The sequence below is a fragment of the Phyllobates terribilis genome, unplaced genomic scaffold, assembly GCF_046119375.1.
Source record: "Phyllobates terribilis strain yellow unplaced genomic scaffold, ASM4611937v1 Scaffold_1__5_contigs__length_1240528914, whole genome shotgun sequence".
In the NCBI taxonomy this organism is placed as follows: Eukaryota; Metazoa; Chordata; class Amphibia; order Anura; family Dendrobatidae; genus Phyllobates; species Phyllobates terribilis.
In genome coordinates this window covers 1,173,309,515-1,173,316,379 of record NW_027362761.1, presented here as the reverse complement: position 1 = coordinate 1,173,316,379, position 6,865 = coordinate 1,173,309,515, and the positions used below count along the sequence as shown (strand labels likewise).

Sequence of the window (6,865 nt, the reverse complement as noted above, 5' to 3'; positions counted from 1 at the left end):
TCTGCGTCGCACAAAGACACGGTGGTTGGAACCAAAGATCTCAAATTTGGACTCATCAGACCAAAGCACAGATTTCCACTGGTCTAATGTCCATTCCTTGTGTTCTTTAGCCCAAACAAGTCTCTTCTGCTTGTTGCCTGTCCTTAGCAGTGGTTTCCTAGCAGCTATTTTACCATGAAGGCCTGCTGCACAAAGTCTCCTCTTAACAGTTGTTGAAGAGATGTATCTGCTGCTAGATCTCTGTGTGGCATTGACCTGGTCTCTAATCTGAGCTGCTGTTAACCTGCGATTTCTGAGGCTAGTGACTCGGATAAACTTATCCTCAGAAGCAGAGGTGACTCTTGGTCTTCCTTTCCTAGGGCGGTCCTCATGTGAGCCAGTTTCTTTGTAGCGCTTGATGGTTTTTGCAACTGCACTTGGGGACACTTTCAAAGTTTTCCCAATTTTTCGCACTGACTGACCTTCATTTCTTAAAGTAATTATGGCCACTCGTTTTTCTTTAGTTAGCTGCTTTTTTCTTGCCATAATACAAATTCTAACAGTCTATTCAGTAGGACTATCAGCTGTGTATCCACCAGACTTCTGCACAACACAACTGATGGTCCCAACCCCATTTATAAGGCAAGAAATCCCACTTATTAAACCTGACAGGGCACACCTGTGAAGTGAAAACCATTTCCGGTGACTACCTCTTGAAGCTCATAAAGAGAATGCCAAGAGTGTGCAAAGCAGTCATCAAAGCAAAAGGTGGCTACTTTGAAGAACCTAGAATATAAGACATATTTTCAGTTGTTTCACACTTTTTTGCTAAGTATATAATTCCACATGTGTCAATTCATAGTTTTAATGCCTTCAGTGTGAATGTACAATTTTCATAGTCATGAAAATACAGAAAAATCTTTAAATGAGAAGGTGTATCCAAACTTTTCGTCTGTACTGTATATTGGAAACCTAAAGCATTTAAGTCTTATTTATATCTTTATAATTTTTAATTTAACTTTACATTTACTTTTTACATGTATTTTTTAAACACCATCTTTCCTGCCCCTCTGATCAGTGGATGCCCTAGAACCTGACCCACTGCTGAGAGGTTGGAGACCACCGCCCTGTCATAGTTTACATATGAGTGAAGGGAAGATTCACAGACAACCTGTCTGATGCAAGTGTTAAACACAACTGAATTGAATACCTTTTGTATTTAGCTGTGGACAGAGTGTGCCAATAGCATCATGGTGGATAATTGGGGTCATTCTTTATTTCTATAAGGAAGTGAACTTTGCTTTGTGCATAATCAATGGCTCTCAAAACTTTTTTCTTAGCTGCTAATCCGTAGACTTAAGTTTTCAAAAGTGTAGCAGATACTGTATGTGCATAGATTCGTCTTAATGAAGACTACGCTGGATTTATGATGATGCAGGCAAAATGGAAGTAGAGAATGTGGTTGCCTTATAATGGAGGCTTGAATCTTTCTTGGTTCTGGTGTTTTTGCAGACAAAATTAATGCTTTATACAAGACCATAAAGAGCAACATAAACCTGACAAAGCTGGAAAAACTGTAGTGTGTACAGCATCAAAATTAAAGGTCACATCTTTATACAAGTTCCAAAGAAACATTTTTTCAAAAGGTCTGCAAATCTTTGTCTAAAATAGAATTTAAAAAATGGAGAAATGAATCACAATATATTATAAGCTAACTGACATATATTGTAGAGCGTAATGTCTTAAATAAAAAAAGTCAATATTAAATTATTCTGATGAGTATCTCATAGTATAGTGTACACTAATGATATATTGTTTAATAATAGATTAGTCGTCCAAGAAATAATATACATTATAATAAACAACTAATGAGCAAGTAGATATATATAGTAGATTTTATTGGATCAAAGCAGGAATGCCAATATCATAATGTAGACATTTGATAATTTTGCATCTTGCGCGACATGAATAAAAACGTATGTTTTTTTAATAATAATTTTTTATTTCAATTGTTGATTATATTTTGTATGATAGATGCAAATGTGAAAAAAAGCAAATTACAAGTAAACTGAAAAGTGGGCAGGAAATACAAGAATTCACAATGATGCACGCAATACTATTCTTATTATACATTTAATTAATTTAACAATTTCTTTAAACAATTTAATTCTTAACAAAAGAAAAACTTACGTTTTAGAGACAAATTATTGTTATGCTATGTTATTTAAACTGTATGATATTATTGTACTTATTTCTTTAATTTGTTATTGCTAATTAATTATTAGAATTATAGTTATTTTCGCTTATATTTAAAGTATTTCAAGAAGTTAAGTTGCTTAACGGATGTTTCATTTCGTAATTTCTTTTAAAATGCTATAATCAATGTAAGAGGTAGTCAAAAGTATTTGAGATTCGCATAGTTCATGTGAATAACTTGCCTTTATCAGCATCAAGTTTTTTTTACTTTTATTTCAGTTTTAATTTGTTAGGAAAAAAGGCTTGAAATGCAGTTGCAGACAGATCCGTACAATAATAAATGGAGAAAAAAAAACACATTGTTCTCTTTCAACCGACCGGTCCAACTGGTTGTTAAGAACAAATAAAACGAAAACACACCAATCACTGGCCTCTGGCAGGGAGGACCACTACTCCAGAGAAGTATAAAGACAGCACTTCAAATCCATTAGGCATCTGTTTTCAGAAAGACTTTAATTTGTGAAGGTGCTGAAGAAGAGCATGAACTCAATTAATCTTCCAGCTCATCAGGAATCTACAAACCTTCATCAGATTCATCCAAAAAGTGCCCAGGAGGCAACAGAGATGGCGGCACACAGCAAAAACATCAGCATGTACCACCAGCAGAACTTATATTCAGCACCAAGGGTGGCCAACTTTGCAATTGGGAACTATCCACCTGCAGCCAACTCTTGCTTATGGCTTAATTGTCCAGGAGTCAACAATATGCCTAGCTATCTTCATGGGAACAACCCAAGCTCATATATGCCACCTTCTTATGGATCTCATAGACAATTCCTGCCAAATTCGTCACGTTGCAGTGGTTCGGATTTTGCTTGGTTATCCATACCTTCTCAGGAGGAACTTCTGAAGATTGTGAGGCCTCCATATTCCTACTCAGCTCAAAAACTGAACTACTCGTCTTTCCTCCCTCCATTAATCTACCTGTGCCCGATATTGCCATCTCCGTTTGTGGCTCAACCATTACTCCCCAGCTACAAGCCCGCTGTCTTGGGGTCATTTTTGATTCAGATCTTTCTTTCACTCCTCACATCAAATCACTCGCTCGTTCATGTCATCTACACCTCAAAAACATCTCAAGAATCAGGACTTTTCTCACCTTTGACTCGGCAAAAACTCTTACTGTCGCTCTTATTCATTCTCGTCTTGACTATTGCAACGCTCTACTAATCGGTCTCCCTCTTACTAAACTCTCCCCTCTCCAATCCGTCCTGAACGCAGCAGCCAGGATCATATTCCTCGCCAATCGCTACTCAGATGCCTCTTCCCTGTGCCAGTCATTGCATTGGTTGCCCATCCAATATAGAGTTTGTTTTAAACTTATCACGCTTACCCACAAAGCGCTCCATGCTTCAGTACCCCCCTACATCTCCTCCCTTGTCTCAGTCTACCACCCTACACGTGCCCTCCGTTCTGCAAATGACTTGAAACTAAAATCCTCCATAATCCGAACTTCCCACTCCCGTCTCCAAGATTTCTCGCGTGCTGCGCCAATTCTCTGGAATGCACTACCCAGGACAGTTCGATTAATTCCCAATACCCACAGTTTCAAGCGAACCCTAAAAACACATTTCTTTAGACTGGCGTATCACCTAAACACACTCTGTCCATCCCAGCTTTCCCCCATATTAAAATCTTCTTCAACTTCGGGTTCAAACCAACCATGCACATAAAAGCCTCTGTCAGGACTGCACACATACTGGCTGGCGACCAGTCCATGTATTATTATTTATCCTATTCAGTATATCAAGGCTGCATTATACAATATATGTACTTTTTACCTTTTGTGTCTCCCCCACTTCCTCATAGACTGTAAGCTCGCGAGCAGGGCCCTCACTCCGTTCGATATGAGATATGCTTATTCTGTATTGTCTGTATAAGTCCCCCCTAAAATTTGTAAAGTGCTGCGGAATATGTTGGCGCTATAAAAATAAACTATTATTATTATTATTATTATTATTGCTATGGCCATACAAAATGCTCAGGAAAAGAAACTAACCCTGAGCCAAATATACCAGTACGTGGAGGACAATTTTCCATTTTATAAGAGTAAAGTAGGATAGCAAAATTCTATTCGCCACAACTTGTCTCTGAATGACTGTTTTAAGAAAATGCGAAGAGATGAGAATGACCCAGGTAATAATATGACTACAATTATCCTAATTATATTTTTAGTCGCAATAGTATTAGTATTTTCCATCGAGTCTCCCTTGGTTTTGTATTTTAATTTCTTTTTTTTTTTCATTTAAAATGTCAAATCATAAGTTAAATCACTTAAAAATATCTGTAAATATCTTCCAATCTGCAGTTCAATTCATAGAGTTCTTACCCTCAGGTGGCCCAAGTATAGTCCTGTATAGAGCAATAGTACAAATAAAAATTAACAGTTTGGTGGAAAACATATTTTTTCATAAGTGTATTGACTTTTACATCCAACCTCAAACAGGAAGAATTATTTTAACAAAAAAAACTTTTGAAATACTTTAGATTTTTCCCCTAAATTACTAGAAATTTCCCATAATTTTTTTCAGTCATGTTTTTCACTTAGTGAAACAGTAAAAATGTCTTTATTTTCATAGGTTTGTTTTAAGAATCTATACTTTAGTGTTGCTATATTTAAATGTATTTATTGTTTCTAGTTCATTAAATTTGAAAAATAATAATTTTTATTATTTTTACAATGTTTAGGCAAAGGCAATTACTGGACCTTGGATCCTAACTGTGGGAAGAAGTTTGACAATGGGAAATTTTGTCGGAGAAGAAAGCGTAGGTCAGAATCCAACAAGCCTGATGCTGTCTTGGAAAAAGGTGAAGAAGGTGGCAAAGATCTAGGGAGTAAAGTTGGTGATAACCCATCCATGATGACCCCATCATCCCCAGAGGTGAAAGCCTCTTCGAAAGATTGGAATAGCACATTTCCAACAGAAATCACCTCTACTCCCTGTGTCAATAACTTTTTTAGCAGTATGACCTCCTCTTTGGACTCCAGCTCAGTGAACAGGCAGGTGTCTCTGGGGCTGGTCAATGAACTCTCCCAGAGGAACATCACTGGACTAAGCAATGGCACCTCAGCTTCCTTAGTGGATCCATTTGCAGATTTGCAGCACACTATACACCTCAATAGAAGCCCCTCTTACAATTCTTTCACAGGTTCCCATCAAAGCAGTCAATTCGATAGCCATTTTCACAACAATTTCAGTGTCGACAGCTTCATATACTCCAGAGCGGGCACCAAATTGTAGCCCCAGGAGAGAAGTTACGTAACGTTGGCTGCTGTTGGCGGAGATATTTGTTTTTTATATATATTTTTTTGGAACTAGTGCAAATGCGCAATATGGAAATTGGACTTGAAAACATCAACTGGGATGTCTTCAAGAAAGAACACATTATATTCACAATAGGCTGCCACTGTTTTACATCTCAGAATTTCCATAGGACTTTTTTTAGCGTTAACGGTAAATGACAATGCAGAGTTATCTGTCATGTACATAGTTTAATATATTACACAATGTGTAAATTTGAGAGAAGCGGGTGGCTTTTTTACTGTTTTATTTATCAATTTTGATATTTTTATCTTTTATTATCCAAGAGACTGTTTGTATGAGTTTTGCAATAAATCGTGTAATAAAAAATTTGTTTTTGAATTATATTTTCTTACCGATCGGGAAAGAAAAATAAGTGAAAACAAAAGGGGTTTCATGAAAAAAAGAAAGTGCTTTTGTTATAAGGATTTCTATATCTTTTGCAATCTATTTATCTTGTAGCTATATACCCATATATCTTATCTCTCCATCTATATCAAATATATTTATCAATGTCGTATAATCAGTCTATTTCACATCTATCAATGTTTGTATTTCATATCTAATTATCTCTCATATCTTTCTTAACTGCTTCATATATATATATATATATATATACACTAGAGCACTAGATGGTGGCCCGATTCTAACGCATCGGGTATTCTAGAATATGTCTACCGACGGTGGCGTACTTATTTTAAATCTGCCGCCAATTGGCTGGAGACCGTGTTTAAATTTGGCGCCACATTCGCAGATTAGTCGCCGCGGGTGGCCGGGAGCAATCAGCAGAGCGGTGTTTAAATTTGGCGCTGATATCGCTGATTGGTCGTGGCCGGCGGCTGTGACCAATCAGCGAACCGTGTAAGTGAGGACCGGGAAGCATCCGCCTGCCTTAGAATGCACCACGCAGGATGTCACTCTCCCCCCGATATAATGCCCCATGCAGGATGTCACATTCCCCCCTCCCTTATAATGCCCAATGCAGGATGTTACATCCCCCCCATATAATGCCCCATGCAGGATGTCACATCCCCCCTCCCTTATAATGCCCCTTGCAGGATGTCACATCCCCCCCTATATAATGCCCCATGCAGGATGTCACATCCCCCCCCTCCCTTATAATGCCCCATGCAGGATGTCACATCCCCCCTCCCTTATAATGCCCCATGCAGGATGTCACATCCCCCTTCCCTTATAATGCTCCATGCAGGATGTTACACCCCCCTCCCTTATAATGCCCCATGCAGGATGTCACATCCCCCCCTCCCTTATAATGCCCCATGCAGGATGTCACACACACCCCTCCTTATAATGCCCGATGCAGGATG

The 6,865-nt window shown here is 38.2% G+C and overlaps 1 pseudogene; it reads left to right on the top strand.

Annotated features, from left to right (window-relative positions):
* The first annotated feature begins 2,715 nt into the window (after positions 1-2,715).
* Positions 2,716-5,477, top strand: LOC141173097 (forkhead box protein I1c-like; annotated as a pseudogene).
* The last annotated feature ends 1,388 nt before the right edge of the window (positions 5,478-6,865 follow it).